This window comes from Procambarus clarkii, chromosome 77, assembly GCF_040958095.1.
Source record: "Procambarus clarkii isolate CNS0578487 chromosome 77, FALCON_Pclarkii_2.0, whole genome shotgun sequence".
Taxonomy (NCBI): Eukaryota; Metazoa; Arthropoda; class Malacostraca; order Decapoda; family Cambaridae; genus Procambarus; species Procambarus clarkii.
In genome coordinates, this window is record NC_091226.1 from 11,712,606 (window position 1) to 11,722,296 (window position 9,691).

The following is a 9,691-nucleotide window of genomic DNA, read 5'->3' on the forward strand; positions in this document are numbered from 1 at the left end:
GGGATGCACCAGACAACACGGAATGAATTTGTTGTCATCTGCTGGAGGCAAATTGCTTACTGGACCGGTGCTTTTCCAACAAAATCCAGCGTCAACAAACCAACAATCTAACAACATAATAGTGGCATGACTAGGCTTAGAACAGTCACCCCTACATTTCAGAGAAATATCTGAAGATATTGAGTCTGATCCACCTGTACATCGTCTGTGGGATTTAGACACTTTAGGAATTATCCCTGAACAACCAAGCCCTGATGATATGTGGACTTACCAGCTATATCTGGATACAGTTGTCTATAAAGATAAACAATACTGGGTAAGACTCCCATGGAAGTTGAATCATCCACAACTTCCAGTTAATTATTTTATGGCAGCCTCACAATTGCAGTCTCAATTAACACGACTACAAAAGCAGCCAGACAAACTGAACATGTATCATCAACTCATCCAACAACAACTCAACAGTAAATTTATTGAAGTTGTCGATAACGATGACCGGAAAATAGGTCATTATTTACCTCATCACGCTGTGGTGAAAGATTCATTGACAACACCTATCCGTATTGTCTTCAACTGTAGTGCTAAAGTGAAGCCAAGCAGTGTGTCTTTGAATGAATGTCTCCAAACAGGACCAAGCCTAACACAAAGGCTACATGATGTGCTGTTACGATTCCGCACTGGTATTTTCGCTTATACTGCTGATATCAGTAAAGCTTTCCTCCGAGTAGGTTTGCAGGAGGAGGATCGTAACTACACTAAGTTTCTCTGGATTAAGGACCCACTGGATCCTAACAGTGATATCGTCACATATCGTTTTGCCTCAGTATTATTCGGAGCGACGTCCTCCCCGTTTCTATTGCAAGCAACATTAGACACACATTTGAGGAAGTCAAATAGCCCTTATAAAGCAGACATTAGCGACAACTTGTATGTCGACAATTTCCAGGGAACTACTAATGATCAAACCAATTTGGTAGAAATCTACCATGAGGCTAACCGTGAGCTATTAGGAGCCAATATGCCACTACAGTCATGGGCCTCAAATAATGAATCACTAAACCAGGTAATCGAGAAAGAATTTCCAGGTCATCAGGTACCCAATCAATTAAAGGTTCTAGGCGTGCAATGGAACACAAGTACTGACGAGATGAATGTCAAGTCAGTACAAACCGATAACTCAACCCTTACCATGAGAACATTGCTCTCATTTGTCAGTCAACCATTTGACCCTTTAGGCTAACCTAGTCCTATATTAATAAGGGGCAAACTCCTAATGCAGGAGTGCTGGCAAAAACATATGGGATGGGATGATCCGTTACCAAGTGAGTTGCAAGCTAAATGGCAGATACTCTCAACGGATTTTAATCAGTTAGATGTTTTGAAATTTCCTCGTAATGCTTCAGGACCAAACTTGCCCACAAATTTGCACGTTTTCTGCGATGCCTTTGGCAAAACGTATGGCGCTGTAGTCTACTTAGTTAATAGTGCACAATCAATTTTGCTCACATCTAAAGCAAGAGTTGTTCCCATTAAGAAGAGATCTTTACCTCAAATGGAGTTGACTGCATTGCTGGTGGGAGTAAGATTGGCTCATTGCCTGACAAAGACACTCAATAATATCCACTTTGGTGAGATTGTCGTGTGGTCAGACAATGAGGCAGTCTTACAATGGGTAAGAAACAACAATAATAAGACTCCCTACGTCAGTAATCGTGTTAGGGAAATTCATGAGTTATCTGTTGGATATAAATTCAGACATGTTCCTACTAAGGACAATCCTGCAGATTATTTATCTCGAGGATTAACACTAAAACAACTCATCAAGTCTTCGCTGTGATTCAATGGACCTTCATGGCTTGTTGGTGGTCAGTGGCCCAAACAAAAGCCACAAGTCATAGTGACCAATATCACCACTCCCATGAAAGAACCAGAACCTCAACGAATCTTAGCCATTGATCCTCACAATTATTCTAACTTAAGTAAATTATTAAGAGTGACCGCACATGTGTTTGATTTTCTTGCTAACATAGGAATTCGACATAAGTTTCCCAATCCTATCCTCTACTGGATCAAACGTGCACAACAAGAGACATATGGAAGCGAATATGAAAATCTTCCAGATAAATTAACTAAGTCTCTAAGTATCTGGTATGATGCCAACACTCATAATATACTAAGGTGTGGAGGACGTTTGCTTCATGCAAAAATTGATCTGGACACAAAGAATCCAATTCTTCTACCACGTCACCACATCATCACCAAACTTCTAGTTTTACATCACCATCAATATGGTACTTTACATGGTGGAGTGTTAGATACTCTCACCGACCTTAGACAGAAATACTGGCTTCCTCAAGGTCGTCAGACAGTCAAGTCAATTATTAAATTCTGTGTAATCTGCAAAAGATACGATGCTAGAGTATGTCCTTACCCAGGACCTCCACCACTTCCTGAAGAAAGAGTGGTTCATCTTCGTCCTTTTGAAACCACTGGTGTTGATTACACAGGAGCCTTACTTCTCACTGGCAACCCAGATAAGATACCAGTGAAAGCTTACATTTGCCTCTTTACGTGTGCTACAACCAGAGGCGTACATTTAGAAGTGACTTCAGATATGAGTGCTGAAGCCTTCATCCAAGCCTTCCGCAGATTTGCAGCTCGCAGATCTTGTCCCAAACTAATGATATCGGACAATGGTTCAATTTTGTGGCAGGAGAAGCCTGTCTGCGAGAAGTCTGGAATCATCCAGAAGTACAGTCAGTCCTGCAGAGACGACAATGTCACTGGAAATTTATAGCACCAAGAGCCCCTTGGCAAGGTGGGTTCTATGAGCGAATGATAGGCACTGTTAAGAAGTGTTTAAGAAAAACCTTACATAGACAAAAAATCAGTTACTCCGAACTCCAAACCATTGTTGTGGAAATCGAGGCGCGAGTCAATAACCGCCCATTAACATACCTGTCCGATGATTTCTCCCAAAGAGAACCTCTGAGTCCCTCACACTTGATACATGGAGGCCTACTGAGTCCTCTCATACCTTTAGCCGAAGAGGACCCCGTAGACCCTTCACATGTAACCAGAAGTGACTTGGTAGAAAGTTACCAGCATCTCTCAAGAGTCATTGACAGGTGGAATGAGGTGTGGACTCGAGAGTACCTCACAGCTCTACGAGAGTACCACTACGGAGCTTCGAGTCCTTATAATGAAGTACAGCTTAAACCAGGGGACTTAGTATTAGTCGACAGTGATGGACCAAGGTCAGAGTGGCCAATAGGCAAAATTTTTGCCATTCATCCAAATCATCAAGGTATCCTGAGAGTAGTGAAAGTTTTATGCCGAGGCAACACTACTCTAAAAACTTTAGAGAAATTGGTACCTCTCGAATTAGCAGAACGAGAGTGTCTGCCAGAACCAGCTTCCCCAGTAGTTTCCGAGGACAGTAATTCTGATCCACCGAGCAACTGCCCCACTAGAGCTGCTGCTCAACAATGCAAGCGGAAACTGCAAGCCTATTACAGCTCTGACCAAGAGTAAATCCCTTTGTGTCCAATTTAAGTAACCATGATGATACTGTGGTGTGATGTCAAGTAATAAATCATTACAAGTCACTATGACCCAAGACATTCTCATCACAGTAGATTCTCAGTTATTTGAATTGTGTGATTTAAATTCTTAATTGTTGTATAGGCTATAAATAACATTATTTGTCTAGAGTATCTGAGAGTTTACAGACTTTGAGACTTAGTAACATAAACATTACAGGTCATTGCGACACCAGTCACAGAGTTTATTGTAAGCTTTCTTAGTTATCAGCTTTAGGTAATTCATAATAACATGTTCCATTTAACATGAAACCTGCAAGACTTAAGTTTCTTGTATGTCCTTGACAAATACGGGACATTCGTTATGTGTGTATTAACATACTAACATACTAATATACTAATATTAATACCAACTTCGGGATGGGTGTGTCAGTACTCCACATTACACTGCGACCCGATAAATCTCCCCTCGGAGTTATGTTGGAAATTTCCAACACTAATACAACACTGTTGTATTATTATTAATTATTACTAAATCTACTAATCACTGTAGTAACTAAAATTAACCAACCGTAGAGTTCACATGTACTAATAATTGTATATGTACAATAATGAATTCTTACGTCAACAGACACCAGTATTGCGTCAGATTCCACCATAATAAACACATCTATATCCAGTGTGTCAGAGAATTGAGTTTGATTCTCTAAAAACAACAGTGTTCTGTGTGATAATTATTTACCGATAACCTGACTTCCAAATAATGTCAAATAGAGCGTTTCTAGTTACAACTGTTATCTGGTAATAAATTTAACGTCACGTGTGAATGCCATGGAGAGAATTAAATTCATCTCCATTGCTTGTTTACCATCGTAAAACGAGCAAATAATAATATTTAACTCCTCTGAATTATAAACCCGTCATTATCCAAGCATTTTAGTTGGAACTGCGAGAAATATTATTATTCGCAGTAAATAATTTGTGTATCAAATGCGGGACGCGAAGCGGGGCAGGGGAGACGCCATTAATCGAGGAGACGCCACCGAGAGCGTGTGGAGGCGTCGACGAGAGAGGAAAGTCGCCACTGTGTGGTGTGAAGAATAGTTGCGGAATTGAGTAACTTGGCTGGTGTCAGTGTCATAGGATACATTGTGGTGAATCGTCAACGAGAATTAACTTGACATTCAGCCCGGAACCTGTTAATTTGTTCCGTGTAGTCCATCGTGACCGGCTAGAGAAGCGCGTCGACATCTAGGCTAGGCTCAACGCCATGTGTTCGCTATTACGACGCTAGAGCCTAGGACGCGAACTTCGGCAAGCTTCAACTTACACAGTGCCCTATTAGCTAAGTACACTTATTTCCTTTTGATGCATCATTAGAGATAGGTTACAGCAGGGTAGCTTGTCGTCACGCTGAGCGACATAAATAAAACACATGTTAGTATCAATTTCCACTCTCCATTTCCAATTTCTTGAATATAGATATTTAACAGCCTAATATGTTGCTACGTAATATATCTTGATTTACAGCTTGCGTGTGAAGAATTCCCCGAGCTGTCACTTTCCGGTGTTAATCATCTCCCAGTGTTCCATGATGAGTTCAGGAGATTCCGAGGATGATTCATGACTGATGTCTTGGAAAACGTCTTCAAGCTAAGACCTTTTTCTGTATTCCATTAATTAAATTATCTGTATTGTATTATTACTACTGATTGATGTTCACTGGATTTAACACGTGTTTATTATAATCATTAATTTCTGATATTCATAATCTATGTTCTTATTGGTGACAAATTTTTATGGATTCTATAATTGGTCATAGGATTAGGTTATTACATAATGAACTGGTGTACGAACCACACTAGTTCCTAGACATATATGAAGTTCTAGTAATACCCCCCCCCCCAATGTAGGTGTTTGAGGCTTTGATTCAATTAAATTATATACAGCCCATTAATTATACAAGTGATTATATTCTCTAGTATTTATCCATAGTTACTGGTTCCTCTAGGGATTTTCTAATGATCACATTTTATTAGTTTCCCTCTTTACTATAAAAGCGGGTGGTCCTTCGTAATTGATTTCATTACATTAATATTTAAATAAATAGAGTCAAGCCCCAAATGTCCCACAATCCTCCATGTCCGCCCTATCTTCTGAACCAACACCCTACCTGTCTCCCCTTCCCTTATACCACCACCCTTCACCCCAAAATCCTCTGAGACCCTGCAAACCACCTCACAGATCTTCTCACCCACGGAACAGCTTTTTACACCAGCAGAATGCTCACCAAGATGGGGACAAGAAAATGACCAGAAGAAAGTGAGCTTCAAGGCAATGTACACTAACATAGATGGGTATATAAATAAAACAAGTGAACTTGGAGAATGGACACTAGAAGGAAACCCAGACATAATAGCACTAACAGAAACAAAGCTAACGAAAACCATAACAAATGCAATGTTTCCACAGGGCTACTATGTAGTGAGGAAAGAGAGAGAAGGGAGAGGAGGAGGAGGTGGTGTGGCTTTGCTAATAAGAGAAGGTTGGAGTTTTGATGAGATGGTAATTCAGAATTGTGAAGGTTTCTGTGACTACATATCAGGCACCATAGCAACTGGAGGACAGAAAATTATAATAGTAGTCATATATAACCCCCCACCGAACGACAGAAGACCCAGACAGGAATACGATAGAAACAACTTGGCCACCATCAATATAATAGAGAGAGCAGCTCCCGTTGCTAGCAGGAACGGATCCAGACTACTAATCATGGGAGACTTCAACCATGGGAAGATACATTGGGGGAACAGAGACCCACATGGAGGACCAGACACATGGGGAGCAAAGCTACTGGATGTGGCAACAAGAAACTTTCTAAGTCAACAAGTCAAGGGACTGACAAGAACGAGAGGAGGGGATGAACCAGCCTTGCTCGATCTGATATTTACCCTAAATGAGTCGGGTGTAAGGGAAGTTAAGTTGGAAGCCCCCTTGGGAATGAGTGATCATAGTGTATTGAGCTTTGAGTACCTGGTTGAGCTAGGAATTATCACCCCTAAAAAAGAACTGGGAAACAAAAGGCTGGCGTACCGAAAGGGAAACTATGAGGAGATGAATAAATTTCTAAGGGATATACATTGGGACACAGAACTCGGAACCAAGTCCGTACAAGTCATGATAGACTATGTCACCCAAAAGTGTCAGGAGGCTGTAAGCAGGTTTGTCAAAGCCTGACAGGAATAAACAGAGAAGCAAAAGAAGAATCCGTGGTTTAATAGGGAATGTATGAAAGCAAAGGAGCTGAACAAAAGGGCATAGAGGAACTTCCGTAATAACAGAACACCAGAAAGTAGAGAGAGATACAGAGAACCAGGAACGAGTATGTTAGTGTGAGAAGAGCAGCTGAGAAAAGATATGAAAATGATATAGCTAATAAAGCCAAGACCGAACCAAAGCTACTACACAGTCACATCAGGAGGAAGACAACAGTGAAGGAACAGGTGATGAAACTTAGGGTGGGCGAGGACAGGTACACAGAGAATGACAACGAGGTGTGTGAAGAACTCAACAAAAGGGTCCAGGAGGTCTTTACAATAGAACAGGGAGAAGTCACGGTGCTAGGAGAGGTGGCAGCAAACCAGGTGACCTTGGAAAGGTTCGAAATTACAAGAGATGAGGTCAAGAAGCACCAATTGGAGCTTGATGTGAGAAAAGCTGTTGGGCCAGATGGAATCTCAGCATGGGTATTGAAAGAGTGTGCAGGAGCACTTAGCTTGCCACTCTCCATAGTGTATAGTAGGTCACTGGAAACAGAAGACCTACCGGAAGTATGGAAGACTGCTAATATAGTACCAATATTTATAAAGGGTGACAGACAAGAGGCACTGAACTACAGGCCAGTGTCCTTAACTTGTATACCATGCAAGGTGATGGAGAAGATTGTGAGAAAAAACCTAGTAACACATCTGGAGAGAAGAGACTTTGTGACAACCCATCAACATGGGTTCAGGGAGGGTAAATCTTGCCTTACAGGCTTGATAGAATTCTATGATCAGGTGACAAAGATTAAGCAAGAAAGAGAAGGATGGGCGGACTGCATTTTTTTTTACTGTCGGAAAGCCTTTGACACAGTACCCCATAAAAGGTTGATGCATAAGCTGGGGAAACAGGCAGGAGTAACTGTTAGGGCGCTCCAGTGGATAAGGGAGTACCTAAGCAATAGGAAGCAGAGAGTTATAGTGAGGGGTGAGACCTCAGAATGGCGGGAAGTCACCAGTGGAGTCCCACAGGGCTCTGTGCTTGGACCTATCCTGTTTCTGATATACGTAAATGATCTCCCAGAGGGTATAGACTCATTCCTCTCAATGTTTGCTGACGACGCCAAAATTATGAGAAGGATTAAGACAGAGGAGGACAGCTTGCGGCTTCAAGAAGACCTGGACAAGCTGCAGGAATGGTCGAACAAATGGATGTTAGAGTTTAACCCAAGCAAATGTAATGTAATGAAGATAGGAGTAGGAAGCAGGAGACCAGATACAAGGTATCACTTGGGAGATGAAATACTTTAAGAGTCAGAGAGAGAGAAAGACCTGGGGGTTGATATCACGCCAGACCTGTCCCCTGAAGCTCATATCAATAGGATAACATCAACAGCATATGCCAGGTTGGCTAACATAAGAACGGTCTTTAGAAACTTGTGTAAGGAATCTTTCAGAACATTATATACCACATATGTCAGACCAATCCTGGAGTATGCGGCTCCAGCATGGAGTCCATATCTAGTCAAGCATAAGACTAAACTGGAAAAGGTTCAAAGGTTTGCCACCAGACTAGTACCCGAGCTGAGAGGTATGAGCTACGAGGAGAGACTACGGGAATTAAACCTCACTTCGTTGGAAGACAGAAGAGTTAGGGGGGACATGATCACCACATTCAAGAGTCTCAAGGGAATCGACAGGGTTGATAAAGATAGGCTATTTAACACAAGGGGCACACGCACTAGGGGACACAGGTGGAAACTGAGTGCCCAAATGAGCCACGGAGATATGCGAAAGAACTTTTTTAGTGTCAGAGTGGTTGACAAATGGAATGCATTAGGAAGCAATGTGGTGGAGGCTGACTCCATACACAGTTTCAAGTGTAGATATGATAGAGCCCAATAGGCTCAGGAACCTGTACACCTGTTGATTGACGGTTGAGAGGCGGGACCAAAGAGCCAGAGCTCAACCCCCGCAAGCACAACTAGGTGAGTACACACACATACACACACACACACACACACACACACACACAAACACAATATGTGTGTGTGTGTGTGTCCTCCTGTGCTGTATGTATCCTCCTGTGTGTGTGTGTGCAATCCTCCTGAAACCAAATATGAGGAGGATTGAAACAAGGGATGATAGTATGAGGCTACGTCAGAGGTATTCCATTAGACTGGTCCCAGAACTAAGAGGCATGAGATATGAGGAACAACTGCGGGAAATGCACCTTACAACACTTGGAGACAGAAGAGTGAGGGGAGACATGAACACTACCTACAAAATCCTGAGGGGAATTGATAGGGTAAATAAAGGTGAACTATTCAACACTGGCGGTACGTGAACAAGGGGACACAGGTGGAAACTGAGTACCCAAATGAGCCACAGGGACGTTAGAAAGAACTTCTTCAGTGTCAGAGTAGTTAACAGGTGGAATGCATTAGGAAGAGATGTAGAGGAGGCTTTCTCCATACACAGTTTTAAATGTAGATATGATAGAGCCCAGTAGGCTCAGGAATCTGTACATCAGTTGATTGACAGTAGAGAGGCAGGCCCAAAGAGCCAAAACTCAATCCCCGCAAGCAAAATTAGGTGAGTACACACACACACACACAACTTTGTTACTACAACAACTACAAAGTGACTACACAGCGACTACAAACCCAGCCAGAGGGGCTGGCTGGCTCAGTGGAGAGCGCTCTTGACTTGTGGACCTTGGGACCAGGGTTCGATCCCAGCAGCCGGCAGGAAAACAATGGGCAAAGTTTCTTTCACCCTGTTGCCCCTTTTACCTAGCAGTAAATACGTACCTGGGAGTTAGTCAGCTGTCACGGGCTGCTTCCTGTGTGTGTGGGGGGGGGGGGGGGGGCAGGGGGACTGTAGTTT